This window comes from Triticum aestivum, chromosome 7D (assembly GCF_018294505.1).
Source record: "Triticum aestivum cultivar Chinese Spring chromosome 7D, IWGSC CS RefSeq v2.1, whole genome shotgun sequence".
NCBI lineage: Eukaryota > Viridiplantae > Streptophyta > Magnoliopsida > Poales > Poaceae > Triticum > Triticum aestivum.
The window spans coordinates 102,380,161-102,396,633 of NC_057814.1; positions in this window are offsets into that span (position 1 = coordinate 102,380,161).

Genomic DNA, 16,473 nt, shown 5'->3' on the forward strand with positions numbered 1-16,473 from the left:
GCCGCCGCCCCGCGGGCACCATCGCGCCAACGCGCCTCGGCGCCTCCGGCCGGCTCCTCCTCGCCGCCTCCTCATCCCTTCCGTCGCCGGCCGCCGTCCCCGCCACTTCTCCGGCGAGCCTCGGCCAGATCCCGATCCAAACGACCAGCGGTTGACTTCTCTCCCCTTCCCCGAAAATTCTAAGTCCTGAGTTTTTACGATATATGCCCCTGTTCTTTGCATCATAACTCTCTTCATATAGCTCCGTTTCATGCATGTAATATATCGAAATGTTCGCCTCGAGATGCTCTTCATTTTGTTCCATTGCATCATGTTCATTTGAGTCCATCTTGATGCCCAAATCTCTGGTGCAAGAGTGTTAGTTGCTGTTAACTGCTATTACTTATCAAAACTTGAGGATTTGTTATTTTTGTTGCATTTAATCTGTGCATCTTATGAGTAGGAGCTCTACATGTTTTTTTATGTATGCCATGCCATCTTTACAGAGGTGTATGCCATGTATTCTTGTGATCAATGTGGTGACTAGCACAAGCATGCAAACTAGGCTTCGTAATGTTTCTGATTTCAGGGACTTAGTAATTTTACCAAGACTGTGACTGCTGTTATTTTGTTGCTATATATCCATGTGGCTACAGAGAGATCCATGCTTATTTTGGTGATATTCAGTAAGGATGTTTTGTAGATATAGTTGTGTTCTATCCATTCATGCCCTTGTTTGAAATTATGGAGTGCCCTAGCATGACACAATATTGCTCTACTTTTGCTATAAAATATTTCTCGCAGATTTCTTAACATGATATTCAATTTTGCCAAGGTTGTTGTAGTTGTTTCGTTCATGCTATGTATTTGTTCTTGCCATGGATAGCTTCATAAACATGCCATATTGCTGTAGGTATGCTTGTTTTCTCATGCATTGCTTTGTAGTGAGTGCATCAAGCTCACCAAGATGCCTTAATATTACTGTTTCTGCCATGCTCTGTTTTCAAGTCTGAAACCTGTTAACGAAACTTGCTATGTTTACATGGTTGCCATCATATCTTCTGTTCCTTTTTGGCTTATGCTCACTAAGGGACTTTTGTCATATGTATTTAGTAGAATACTTCCATGCCCTGTTTTGCCATGTTCAGTTCCTTTAGCATGTTGATTGCTTGCTCTGAACTTTGCTACCTGATGTTGTTTCAGCCCAGTCTGTGAAACTGTTATCTTTTGCACTTTTGCCCTGCTTGTTTGAACCTGTTATGTTGTGATCTAGCCGTTGCTCAGTCTTCATCTTTTGTTAAGCATCTCCTATAGATTACTTTCATATGCTTTGTTGCTATGTTGGAGTGCTGTAGCATTGTTACTTGATGTATTCGAAGTGCTATCATGCTGTTAATCACAGATTCGTGTCATTCTTGTTTTGCTTGCCATTTGCAAACCGTGCATCCGTTTCCAGTGATCTTTATATCGATTTCGACCGCAATCATCTTATCTTCCCAGTGGCATGCTTGGTTTGCCAAGTTACTGCCTTGTTCATCCTTTTTCTTCCGGAGCACGCATATGCATCGGATATCATATCTTGCATATCATTCATGTATTGCATCATGTTGCTTGTGCATTTCCCGTGATTGATTGTGGTTTTGTTGCTTGTGTTCTTGTTTTGGGTAGAGCCAGGAGACGAGTTCGTGAACGAGGAACCTGTTGAGTACGCTTACGAGGATCACGCTTTCGACAACTCTGAGAACCTTGCAGGCAAGATGACCACACCCTCGAAATCACTTCTATCTTTGCTTTGCTAGTTGCTCGTTCTATTGCAATGCTGCGCTACCTACCACTTGCTATATCATGCCTCCCATATTGTGTCACGACCGGTTTTCCAATAAAAATATTTATTGAGAGACCGATCCCTTTTACGGACCAGTAAAGAAGAATTCCTTCTTACTGGTAGACAAAATCTTGATCGCAGAAGAAAATACCAGGAGTGCTGAATATAATACAAGGTTGAGCGGAGACTGCTCAACAATTTATTACAGACACGCCAATAACACATAAAGGCGGATAGGGTGGCATACTACTAACTCACGATAAAAAAAAGGGTGGTGGATATATCACACCGAAGTGGGTGATATGACTCCTGAAAACTAACAGCTCTTCGAGCGTCGGAGTGAGGCTCGACGATACTTATTATGGGTGGCGGAAGTGTATATGATACAAGTGACAAATATCCAGGATCGCACGGGACTGACTGGGATTCCTCTAGGCGTCGGACTCACTATCAAACTCTTCATCCAAGAGATCGCCTTCGTCAACATCTGGCCAAATCAACAAGCCAGGTGAGTACTATGAAAGTACTCGCAAGACAGTTCGGACATAAGATATAACAAATGTAAACATGATGCATATGATCAGATTAACAAGTGCACTCAGACAACGAGATAATAATGCATAGGAAAAATAAGGAGAAGTCAGGCGGTAGTCCTCCCGAAATCTCAAAATAAATACTGAGGGCCAAACGAGTGTCTGAATGACTCCTCGAGAGGAAAATGCAAGAATAATAATAATGCCGCAGTCGGGCGTCAAGGCGACACCACATAAAGGGCTTATAATGGAAAAATAAATGACAGTGCGTGCCACAGTCGGACGTCTGAAGCGACATCACATAAAGGGCTTATATCGAAAGTAAATAACGGACATGCCACAATCGGACGTCTGAGCGACATCACATAAAGGGCTTATATCGAAAGTAAATAACGGACATGCCACAGTCGGACGTCTGAGCGACATCTCGTAAAGGGCTTATATCATAGCTCAATAATTCAGTAGCTCGAGAATATAAATCATTACAAGTACGAGATAAATAAAAGGTTAGTCCATCCATAGGAATAACAATTAAACTGGGTTTACCACTCGAGCTTGTTCATCGGGGAAAGAGTATACTATGAGGATTCGACACAGACATGGATATACTGATCACGCTACTTGATCATGGATACGATGACTCAAAAGGATTTGACTCTGCAGAGTTTGTACTTTAACCACAGCCAATGGATTTCAGTAGTCACAGGGACTAGTTCCGTTTACGGTGTTTTGGAAGAAACACATCTAACCAGTACACACCCATTCAACATTCCGAAGCCAGGAATCACCCTCGGCAACGTTCAAGATAAACCTTGAGACGGGGAGGCTACAACCTCGCGTAGCATGGGATCAAATTTATATACGCGCGCTCTAAGGGGTGCCCCCCTCTCGGTCCCAACCGGAAACACCCATGCCCCCTGACCGGATGACTGGCTTTAATCTAGGGCCATGGAACCCTCATCCCGGCCTCTCTATTTGGTGTGTACAGAGAAAGAGGTTACCGACTTACTAAACCGCATTCTGGCAGAAAACATGTGGCAGCACGGAAGGAGGAAGAACGATAACGTGACTCTGTCCACGTTAACGTTGGAATTTATCGGATGACGTAAGGCTCGCATGCTACAACAATACCACCTTGCTGCCCTTCATATCATCACATGACTAGGCCATCTCTCATCGGAGATCACGGTAACTTCGGAACTCACGGATAGTTGCCTTACATGCAACGAGATACTCACCGATGCTCACATGCCATGCACAACCCTTTCAAGCAAACATGCAAAACACCTATCATATCAAAGGTTCTAACATGCTTGCCTGGTTCGGAGAAGTCGGAGTCTAGCTCGGCGAAGTTCGCGGCTCCGTCACCTCTCCCGGAACCTACGGCATGGCGAAAACGTATACTAACGTGAAACTTCATCGCGTGCATAAAAGTTGTCCCAAAAAATTTCCAAATAAATACTATAAAAAAACTAGACAAAGATATAAGACTGTCAGAAAAAGAATCAATCAAAAATCACTTTTTATTAAAAAGTTATAAGGGTTTTTGTTCAGGGACCAATCTGTGATGAAACAGAAAAGAACCAGGGACTTAACTGAGAAAACAGAAAACGGTTCGAAGAGAAACGCGCCAGCCCACAGAGAAAACGTACTCGCCCGAAGGCGCCAACAGAAAACGCTTTGGGGAGAGAAGAAAAGAGAGGCTGACGTGGGGGTCCCACATGTTAGGTTTAAATCCTCGCCGGCGCCCGAAGGCTGCGGTGGTCGCCGGTGTCGAACCACGGCGAGTCAGGGAGATCGGAGTGTACCAAGAAGTTCAGTATGTTCTTCCGCGTCGGTGGGTGGTGGACTTGGTCGTCGGAGAGCACCATGTCGACGGCGACACTTTCTCCGGCGGACGGCGGCTCGGCGATGGTGGAGAACTCCGGTGGGTGCTGCAAACTCCGAATTGAAGCGCGGGTCAGGAGAGTAGATGTATAAGGAAGCTACTGGCAAGGGCTGAGAGGTAGTGGTGCACGCACGGGAGCGAATCGAGCTGGATCCCGTGGCGGGTCGCGGCGGCCGGAGTTGAGGAAGAAGACTCCCTCGGGGCTCTCCCAGTGGCTAGGCGGGGTGTTGGAGGTGTGCAGAGGTGGTGTGGGTTCTAGTTGGAGCTCGGGGCCTCTATTTATAGGCCATTCGAGGGGGTGGCCGTGAACGGGATCGCTCCGGCGAGAAATTACGGCGAGGCAATGGCGTGGCAGGGAGCTTAAGTGGCCAGGCAGCATCAGGGAGGTGTACTGGTGCCGTTCCCCCGCTAATCCTGGTCGGGCTTGGCATAATGGCGCCGGTCCTCGACGGGGCGGCCGTACGGGCATGGCGGCGGCAGAGAGCGCGCTCCGCGCCTAGCGGTTCACGACGAGGGTGGCAGCGCGCACTGGGGAGTGGACGGCCACGCGGCGGCCTCCGGTGGCTTGGGCGGCGCTGGACGGCGCCGTCTGCGCTGCGCCTCTCTCTGGTGGCCGCAAAGCGGCCGCTGCCGTCGGTCACGGGGCGGCGCACCTCCTCCTGCTCGTCGCCGACGCCCGCAACCTTCCAGGCGCTCGTGCGCTGCAGAGGACAAGGGGGAGGGGACGGGGAGCAAGGCGTCGCCGCGGCACTGTCGAGATCGACAACGGACACTGAAGAAACGACAGTAGTTTCAGACACTGTTAACTGAACTTGACTGAACATTACAGAAACAGTGCCAGTCAGGTGTTCGACGAAATGATTTGGCATGGAGAAAAATTTTCCTGGAGCTGGGACTTGGTGAGGTGACCTCTCAATGCACCCAGAGGCTGCCTGATTTTTCTCAGATTTTTACGAGAAGGATTTGAATGAATTTCATCAAATTTGGCAAATCTGGTCCAAACTTGCAGCAAGTATAGTTTGAAAAATTTGAACTGGAGACCGGTGGATCTTCATGGATCCTAGTTGAGGGTTCAAAGGACTAGCTAGGGAAAAAGGTTTGGAGACAAAACTCAAAGCAGAAAGAGTAGCCCCTTTGTAAACTTCCAATGATCAAGGTAGAAGGTAGAAGTGATTTTTGATAAGAAATAATTGGAAATAATTTTATCAAGAGGTTCAACTTGCTGGTTTTGAAGTACATCATGATCCAAAGATGAGGAAAGGTTTGTGGGAGTGGATTTCCACTTAGGTCATGGCAAGAGAGATTTTTGGAAAGTGGAAAAAGATCATTCCAAAAGCCATAGGGCTTTTTAAAGGAATTTTCAAAAGACATTTTTTCAAGTGAGAGGCATTGGGTCTTGAGTCCAAATAAAAGGGAGAACCTCCAAGACCAAAAATCAAGGCTTGGGTGAATCCAAAACAAAACACTAGTCATAAAAAAATATTGAGAGGGAGAGTTCTTTACAAGAAAAATTTAAATCACCTCCCTCAAATCAAGTAAAAGTTTTGAAAAAGCCAAATAAAATTTTGGGTGTCACAACACCTACCCCCTTAGGAAAAATCTCGTCCTCGAGATTTCAGCTGATCCTCAAATAGATATGGGTACTCTCCCGAAGAAAATCTTCTCTTTCCCAAGTAGCTTCATCCTCCGTGTGGTTGCTCCACTGGACCTTGAAAAATTTTATCGTTTTCTGCCGGGTCCTCCTTTCAGACTCTTCCAATATCTTCACTGGTCATTCTCTGTAGGTGAGATCTGGTTGCACATCGATGCTCTCATGGGGTACATGCTTCTCTGGGTTACTTACACATTTCCTCAATTGAGAGACGTGGAACACATCGTGGACGTCTGACAGGTCCTTGGGTAGGTCTAGTTTGTAGGCTATTGTGCCTCTTCGTGCAGTCACACAGAATGGTCCAATAAATCTCGGGGCTAGCTTCCCTTTAATTTTGAACCGTTGTAGGCCCCTCATAGGAGACACTTGTAGGTATACGGAGTCATCGGGTTCAAAGCTGACCTCACGACGTTTTTGATCGTAATAGCTCTTTTGTCGGCTTTGAGCTGTCTTGAGTCTGTCCCTGATCTGTTTAACCTTCTCCTCGGCCTCCTTGAGCATGTCTGGGCCGAAGATACGACTGTCACCCATTTCTGACCAATTTAGTGGGGTACGGCACCTCCGTCCGTACAATGCTTCAAAGGGTGTCATTTGTAAGCTGGCTTGGTAACTGTTGTTGTAAGCAAACTCGGCGTATGGCAAACTTTATTCCGAACTGGATCCATAGGTGAGCACACAGGCTCTCAGCATGTCCTCTAAGATTTGGTTTACGCGTTCCGTTTGCCCATCAGTCTGAGGGTGGTATGCTGTACTGAAAGCTAGTTGCGTGCCCAGAGCTTGTTGTAAGTGATCCCAGAATTTAGAGACAAATTGAGTGCCTCGGTCGGATATTATGGTTTTTTGGGACTCCATGCAAACAAACTATACGGGAGAGATAAAGCTTGGCTAGCCTTTGAGTGGAGTAGGTTGTCTTCACGGGAATGAAATGGGCTACCTTGGTTAGCCTATCTGTGATGACCCATATGGCATCATTTCCGCGTTGCGATCGAGGTAGTCCGACAATAAAGTCCATCCCAATCTCATCCCACTTCCATTCAGGTATCCTGTTTGGTTGCAGCAGCCCTGCTGGCTTTTGATGCTCGGCTTTTATGCGTTGACATGAATTGCAACAAGCAATAAATGCAGCTATATCCCTTTTCATACCGTGCCACCAAAATCTTTCCTGAAGGTCTTTGTACATTTTGGTCCCTCCAGGGTGGATCGAGTACGGAGCGGTGTGGCTCTCGGTTAGGATTTGTTGCTTGAGTTCCTCATCGTCAGGTACGCAAAGTCTGTCCCCGTACCATAAGATTCCTTCATTATCTGTGACGAACTCTGACGCTTTGCCAAGACTCATTTTTCTCTTTATCCCTTCGATGCTGGGGTGCCCCTACTGAGCCTTCTTAATTTGTTCCGCTAGGTTGGGTTGTATCTCCAGATTTGATACGGTGCCCTCAGAGACTAACACCATGTTGAGCCTAGCGAACTCTTGCTGAAACTCAGGCCTCAAGTTCCGTGGATCGTCGTTGTCCAGGCTGGGGTTCCGACTAAGGGCATCAGCCACTACATTTGCCTTCCCTGGATGGTAGTGAATGCCGACATCATAGTCCTTGACCAATTCCAACCAGCGCCGTTGGCGTAAATTTAGTTCTGGCTGTGTGAAAATATATTTGAGGCTCTTATGGTCCGTATATATTTCACAACGATTTCCCAACAGAAAGTGCCTCCACTCCTTGAGTGCATGGATGACCGCTGCTAGCTCCAAGTCATGAGTTGGATAATTTTCCTCATGCTTCCTTAGTTGCCTGGAAGCATACGCGACAACTTTGCCATCCTGCATCAGCACACATCCAAGGCCTTTCCGGGAGGCGTCACAATACACTTCAAAACTCTTGTGTATGTCTGGCACGGTCAAAACTGGTGCTGTTGTTAGTTTCTTCTTGAGTTCTTGGAAGCTTTTCTCGCACGCTTCCGTCCATACAAACTTCTTATCTTTCTTGAGCAACTGGGTTATTGGTTTTGCCACAGTGGAGAATCCTTCAATAAATCTCCGGTAATATCCAGCCATTCCTAGGAAACTCCGTACATCTATCACGTTGGCTGGTGGCTTCCAGTCAAGTATGGCTTTGACCTTTTCTGGGTCTACGGCTATGCCTTCTTGGTTCAATATATGGCCCAGAAAACCAACTTGTCTTAGCCAAAATTCACACTTGCTAAATTTGGCGTACAATTGGTGTTTCCTTAATTCTCCGAAAACGATTCTGAGATGCTCAGCATGCTCTTCTGGTGTTCTTGAATAAACTAGAATATCGTCAATGAACACCACAACAAATTTGTCCATAAACTTCATAAACACTTTGTTCATGAGGTGGACGAAATAAGCGGGGGCGTTCGTCAATCCAAACGGCATTACTGTGAACTCATATAATCCGTATCTGGAAGTGAATGCTGTCTTAGGGATATCTTCTGTCCGTACTTTCAATTGATGGTATCCCGATCTCAAATCAATTTTTGAGAACACCTTGGCTTGAGCGAGCTGGTCAAACAAATCATTTATCCGTGGCATCAGGTATTTGTTTTTGATGGTGACCATATTGAGAGCTCGATAGTCTATACACAATCTCAGTGTCCCATACTTTTTTTGGCGAACAACACTGGTGAACCCCATGGTGAGGAGCTAGCTCGAATAAATCCTTTGTCCAATAACTCCTTTATCTGCTTCTTCAACTCTACCAATTCTGAGGGTGCCATCCTATAAGGTTTCTTATAGATGGGAGTGGTGCCAGGTGCTAGTTCAATGCTGAACTCAATCTCTCGGTCTGGTGGCATGCCTGGTAGTTCTTCAGGAAATACGTCAGGAAACTCACACACCACTGGAACGTTTCTCAATTCTGAAATGTCCACTTTGTTCAATTTTGGTTGCCGTGACCATGGCCTTTCTTGAGCTGTAACCTTTATTGTCTTGCCGTGATGATGAGTGAGAATCACGGTCCGATTGAAACAGTCAATAAATCCTTTGTTGGTGGTCAACCAGTCCATCCCTAGGATGACATCCAGTCCTTTATTTTCCAACATGATAAGATTAGCTTGAAACTGTAGTCCTTCGAACTCAATGATCACTCCTTGGCAATAACTCTGAGTGATCTGCTTATTTTCGGGGGACTTGATGATCATAGATTTTTCCAAGGGAAGTATCGGAAAACCATGTTGCAAAACAAAATTCTTCGAAACGAACGAATGGGAAGCTCCAGAATCAAACAAAACCGTGGCAGGTACTGTGTTGACAGGGAACGTACCGAGCACGATGTCTGGGGCATTCTGGGCTTCTTCTCTTGTCACATAGTTTAGGTGACCCTTCCTGTGGTTGTTGCTGGGGTTGAAATTGTTGCGCTTGGGGGCTGGATTATTCCCACCATTGTTCGACTTGGGGGCCGAGTTCCTTGGCTTTGGACACTGTTTGGCATAGTGCCCCTCTTCACCACAAGCGTAGCAAGTGACCCCTGGACGGTACGTGAAATCCTTGTCCCTTGAATGAAACTGTTTGGTTGGCCTTAGATCAGTCGTCGTGGATTTCCTTGCTTCAGTCCTCGGGACCTCAGTCCTGCTTCGGTTGTTGCGAGCAAGAGTCGTCTTGTCCCTCTTTCGCTTACGGATATCCTCCAGACTACGGCGCTCATTCTCCAAAGTAATGGCCTTGTCAACCAGAGTTTTAAAATCCGGGAAAGTGTGTACGACCAGTTGGCATCTTAGTGCCGGCGCCAGGCCGTCCAAGAATTTCTCCATCCTCTTGTTCTCAGTCATATGCTCGTCGTAGGCATAAAGAGATAGCTGGGTAAACTGACCGTTGTATTCTGTCACTGACATGCCTCTTTGCTTGAGGTCATCAAATTCTCTTTTCTTGATTTTTATGATGCTCCTGGGGATGTGCGCCCCACGAAAGCCTTCCTTGAACTCCTCCCAGGTGATGTTGTGTTCACTGGGATGCATGTGTAGGAAGTTCTCCCACCATGCTGCAGCTGCTCCAGTAAGGTAGTGGGGTGCATAAAGCACCTTCTCATGATCTGAACACTGAGCAATAATCAGCTTCCTTTCGATGTCACGAAGCCAATCATCGGCTTCAAGTGGCCTATCGGTGTGAGCAAACATTGAAGGGCATGTCTTCTGCAGTTCAGACAACTTGGAGTGTGGTTGGTACGGCTCACGGTGATTTCCCATATTGATGACGTGATTCATCATTTCTAGTTGTTGCTGCTAGCTTTGTTCGAAGAGGCGGCATACTTGAGATAAGGCTGCTTCGCTGTCCTGTTGACTAGACTGTCCCTGAGTGAAGTTGTTGCTAGTCTGTGTCCCATAAACTTCTTCTGGCTGATTGGGCATGGAACGAGTCCACGGATGAGACATTTTCCACTCTGGGGTATTATTTAGCAAAACTCATGAGAAGAACTGTGTGGCACACGGAAAAATTTTGCAAAGGCAAAAACTTAAAAGATCTCAAGATTTTTCAAGAAAGCATAAACGATTTCGCACGGAGAAGAACTGCTTAGCACATATCTTACACGCGAAACGCAAACATACGATACAGCACTCAGGATGTGTGTACACATTCCTGACATGTTATTAGACTAGCACACTCCTCCGGAAAGCAGCGTACACCACTACTACAAGCTAATGTACAGATAAAACACATCATACAAGCAGACACAACGCGCGGCTACTCGGCGCTCTCAGTCGGAGATGGTGATGATGTCCTTTCCCTTGCCGAGGGCAAGACTCAGCGGTGCGGGAAACTCAACCTCCACCTCCTCCCTAGTAGGCTCCTAGCGCGAAGCACTGCGCTGAGGTGATGGCGCGGGTGCGACAGGCGGTAGTGCGGGTGTGGCAGGCGGTGCAGCTCTGACTGGAGTAGGAGCGATGACTCGATCGAACTCCTCAGTGGTAGGCAGACGGCGAGCAGTGGCCAAAATGGCCGGTGCATAAGATGCTGAGGACGAGACGAAAGTCAGAGGCGGTGCCGTGTGGAGAAGCTCCTTCCTGCAGGCAGGACCGCCTCGAACTAAGTCCATGCGGGCAGCCACAAGATCGTCCACGAGGTTGTCGAAAGATTCCTCCAGAGCCTTGAGATACTCCACAACCATCTCGATGGCTTCATCTCGCTCTCCCCTATGGCAGGCGAATGCATAGTGACAAGTATATGGTACATGGCATGGGAGGTAGAGGTAGCGACGAGTCTTCATCATAGGAAGAATGTCCCGAAGGCGAGCTATCGCTTCACGGGCAGCCATCTGCATGGCATGCCTCTCCGTAGGCATGGCCCTTCCCACAAAACGGAAGTGGCGTGATGCAGAACGTCCTCCCTTGAATTGCACCACGGCCTAGTGCATAGACACGTCGTCGCTGAGCTTGTGCTGGTAAAGTGTGAACTCCGGACGAGTCGCTGGCCCGATCGCGAGCTTGGTGATGGAGACGAGGAGTTTGACAAACCCCTCGGGCACGTTAGTGAACACCCGAGTCTCGCAGTTGCTGCCAGCCATCTACAAAAGTAGGCAAAAATTCTGAGTAGTCATGTCATAAATTTATGATGACCAACAGAAAAATTAGCTACAATTGCAAAATGCTGAAAAAACACAAAAGACGCTAATAACCGATTAGCGAGCGCACCTAGGGGCTTCCTACAGTCAGCCTGGCTCTGATACCAAGCTTGTCACGACCGGTTTTCCAATAAAAATATTTATTGAGAGACCGATCCCTTTTACGGACCAGTAAAGAAGAATTCCTTCTTACTGGTAGACAAAATCTTGATCGCAGAAGAAAATACCAGGAGTGCTGAATATAATACAAGGTTGAGCGGAGACTGCTCAACAATTTATTATAGACACGCCAATAACACATAAAGGCGGATAGGGTGGCATACTACTAACTCACGATAAAAAAAAGGGTGGTGGATATATCACACCGAAGTGGGTGATATGACTCCTGAAAACTAACAGCTCTTCGAGCGTCGGAGTGAGGCTCGAGGATACTTATTATGGGTGGCGGAAGCATATATGGTACAAGTGACCAATATCCAGGATCGCACGGGACTGACTGGGATTCCTCTAGGCGTCGGACTCACTATCAAACTCTTCATCCAAGAGATCGCCTTCATCAACATCTGGCCAAATCAACAAGCCAGGTGAGTACTATGAATGTACTCGCAAGACAGTTCGGACATAAGATATAACAAATGTAAACATGATGCATATGATCAGATTAACAAGTGCACTCAGACAACGAGATAATAATGCATAGGAAAAATAAGGAGAAGTCGGGCGGTAGTCCTCCCGAAATCTCAAAATAAATACTGAGGACCAAACGAGTGTCTGAATGACTCCTCGAGAGGAAAATGCAAGAATAATAATAATGCCGCAGTCGGGCGTCAAGGCGACACCACATAAAGGGCTTATAATGGAAAAATAAATGACAGTGCGTGCCACAGTCGGACGTCTGAAGCGACATCACATAAAGGGCTTATATCGAAAGTAAATAACGGACATGCCACAGTCGGACATCTGAGCGACATCTCGTAAAGGGCTTATATCATAGCTCAATAATTCAGTAGCTCGAGAATATAAATCATTACAAGTACGAGATAAACAAAAGGTTAGTCCATCCATAGGAATAACAATTAAACTGGGTTTACCACTCGAGCTTGTTCATCGGAGAAAGAGTATACTATGAGGATTCGACACAGACATGGATACACTGATCACGCTACTTGATCATGGATACGATGACTCGGAAGGATTTGACTCTGCAGAGTTTGTACTTTAACCACAGCCAACGGATTTCAGTAGTCATGGGGACTAGTTCCGTTTACGGTGTTTTGGAAGAAACACATCTAACCAGTACACACCCATTCAACATTCCGAAGCCAGGAATCACCCTCGGCAACATTCAAGATAAACCTTGAGACGGGGAGGCTACAACCTCGCGTAGCATGGGATCAAATTTATATATGCGCGCTCTAAGGGGTGCCCCCCTCTCGGTCCCAACCGGAAACACCCATGCCCCCTGACCGGATGACTGGCTTTAATCCAGGGCCATGGAACCCTCATCCCGGCCTCTCTATTTTGTGTGTACACGGAAAGAGGTTACCAACTTACTAAACCGCATTTTGGCAGAAAACATGTGGCAGCACAGAAGGGGGAAGAACGATAACGTGACTCCGTCCACGTTAACGTCGGAATTTATCGGATGACGTAAGGCTGGCATGCTACAACAATACCACCTTGCTGCCCTTCATGTCATCACATGACTAGGCCATCTCTCATCGAAGATCACGGTAACTTCGGAACTCACGGATAGTTGCCTTACATGCAACGAGATACTCACCGATGCTCACATGCCATGCACAACCCTTTCAAGCTAACATGCAAAACACCTATCATATCAAAGGTTCGAACATGCTTGCCTGGTTCGAAGAAGTCGGGGTCTAGCTCGGCGAAGTTCGCGGCTCCGTCACCTCTCCCGGAACCTACGGCATGGCGAAAACGTATACTAACGTGAAACTGCATCGCGTGCATAAAAGTTGTCCCAAAATTTTTCCAAATAAATACTATAAAAAAACTAGACAAAAATATAATACTGTCAGAAAAAGAATCACTCAAAAATCACTTTTTATTAAAAAGTTATAAGGGTTTTTGTCCAGGGACCAATCTGTGATGAAACAGAAAAGAACCAGGGACTTAACTGAGAAAACAGAAAACGGTTCGAAGAGAAACGCGCCAGCCCACAGAGAAAACGTACTCGCCCGAAGGCGCCAACAGAAAACGCTTCGGGGAGAGAAGAAAAGAGAGGCTGACGTGGGGGTCCCACATGTCAGGTTTAAATCCTCGCCGGCGCCCGAAGGCTGCGGTGGTCGCCGGCGTCGAACCACGGCGGGTCAGGGAGATCGGAGTGTACCAAGAAGTTCAGTGTGTTCTTCCGCGTTGGTGGGTGGTGGACTTGGTCGTCAGAGAGCACCACGTCGACGGCGACACTTTCTCCGGCGGACGGCGGCTCGGCGATGGTGGAGAACTCCGGTGGGTGCTGCAAACTCCGAATTGAAGCGCGGGTCAGGAGAGTAGATGTATAAGGAAGCTACTGGCAAGGGCTGAGAGGTAGTGGTGCACGCACGGGAGCGAATCGAGCTGGATCCCGTGGCGGGTCGCGGCGGCCGGAGTTGAGGAAGAAGACTCCCTCGGGGCTCTCCCAGTGGCTAGGCGGGGTGTTGGAGGTGTGCAGAGGTGGTGTGGGTTCTAGTTGGAGCTCGGGGCCTCTATTTATAGGCCATTCGAGGGGGTGGCCGTGAACGGGATCGCTCCGGCGAGCAATTACGGCGAGGCAATGGCGTGGCAGGGAGCTTAAGTGGCCAGGCAGCATCAGGGAGGTGTACTGGTGCCGTTCCCCCGCTAATCCTGGTCGGGCTTGGCATAATGGCGCCGGTCCTCGACGGGGCGGCCGTACGCGCATGGCGGCGGCAGAGAGCGCGCTCCGCGCCTAGCGGTTCACGACGAGGGTGGCAGCGCGCACTGGGGAGTGGACGGCCACGCGGCGGCCTCCGGTGGCTTGGGCGGCGCTGGACGGCGCCGTCTGCGCTGCGCCTCTCTCTGGTGGCCGCAAAGCGGCCGCTGCCGTCGGTCACGGGGCGGCGCACCTCCTCCTGCTCGTCGCCGACGCCCGCAACCTTCCAGGCGCTCGTGCGCTGCAGAGGACAAGGGGGAGGGGACGGGGAGCAAGGCGTCGCCGCGGCACTGTCGAGATCGACAACGGACACTGAAGAAACGACAGTAGTTTCAGACACTGTTAACTGAACTTGACTGAACATTACAGAAACAGTGCCAGTCAGGTGTTCGACGAAATGATTTGGCATGGAGAAAATTTTTCCTGGAGCTGGGACTTGGTGAGGTGACCTCTCAATGCACCCAGAGGCTGCCTGATTTTTCTCAGATTTTTACGAGAAGGATTTGAATGAATTTCATCAAATTTGGCAAATCTGGTCCAAACTTGCAGCAAGTATAGTTTGAAAATTTTGAACTGGAGACCGGTGGATCTTCATGGATCCTAGTTGAGGGTTCAAAGGACTAGCTAGGGAAAAAGGTTTGGAGACAAAACTCAAAGCAGAAAGAGTAGCCCCTTTGTAAACTTCCAATGATCAAGGTAGAAGGTAGAAGTGATTTTTGATAAGAAATAATTGGAAATAATTTTATGGAGAGGTTCAACTTGCTGGTTTTGAAGTACATCATGATCCAAAGATGAGGAAAGGTTTGTGGGAGTGGATTTCCACTTAGGTCATGGCAAGAGAGATTTTTGGAAAGTGGAAAAAGACCATTCCAAAAGCCATAGGGCTTTTTAAAGGAATTTTCAAAAGACATTTTTTTCAAGTAAGAGGCATTGGGTCTTGAGTCCAAATAAAAGGGAGAACCTCCAAGACCAAAAATCAAGGCTTGGGTGAATCCAAAACAAAACACTAGTCATAAAAAAAATATTGAGAGGGAGAGTTCTTTAGAAGAACCTTTTAAATCACCTCCCTCAAATCAAGTAAAAGTTTTGAAAAAGCCAAATAAAATTTTGGGTGTCACATATTGCCATGTCAAGCCTCTAACCATCCTTTCCTAGCAAACCGTTGTTTGGCTAAGTTACCGCTTTTGCTCAGCCCTTCTTATAGCGTTGGTAGTTGCAGGTGAAGTTGAAGTTGGTTCCATGTTGGAACATGGATATGTTGGGATATCACAATATCTCTTATTTAATTAATGCATCTATATATTTGGTAAAGGGTGGAAGGCTCGGCCTTATGCCTGGTGTTTTGTTCCACTCTTGCCGCCCTAGTTTCTGTCATACCGGTATTATGTTCCTTGATTTTGCGTTCCTTACGCGGTTGGGTGATTTATGAGACCCCCTTGACAGTTGGCTTTGAATAAAACTCCTCCAGCAAGGCCCAACCTTGGTCTTACCATTTGCCACCTAAGCCTTTTCCCCCGGGTTTTCGCGAGCCCGAGGGTCATCTTTATTTAAACCCCCGGGCCAGTGTTCCTCTGAGTGCTGGTCCAACCTAGAGCACCGTGCGGGACCTTCCCTTAGCAACTTGGGTTATGTTGGTACCTGTATGCTTCGCTTATCCGGTGTGCCCTGAGAACGAGATATGTGCAGCTCCTATCGGGATTTGTCGGCACATTCGGGCGGCTTTGCTGGTCTTGTTTTACCATTGTCGAAATGTCTTGTAAACCGGGATTCCGAGACTGATCGGGTCTTTCCGGGAGAAGGTTTATCCTTCGTTGACCGTGAGAGCTTATAATGGGCTAAGTTGGGACACCCCTGCGGTATTATCTTTCGAAAGCCGTGCCCGCGGTTATGAGGCAGATGGGAATTTGTTAATGTCCGGTTGTAGAGAACTTGTCACTTGACCCAATTAAAATACATCAACCGTGTGTGTAGCCGTGAAGCGCGTGAGCGGTGCTCCAGTCCAGCACCATGCCGCGCTGCTCGCCCTCGGGAGCCCCTTCATCGCGGCTGCCGCCCGCCTGCTCCGCTGCTCGTGCGTGAGGGGAAAGGGAAAGGCCAAGGCGTGTGGGCGGCCCCCCGGCGCGACGATGCCGGGGCC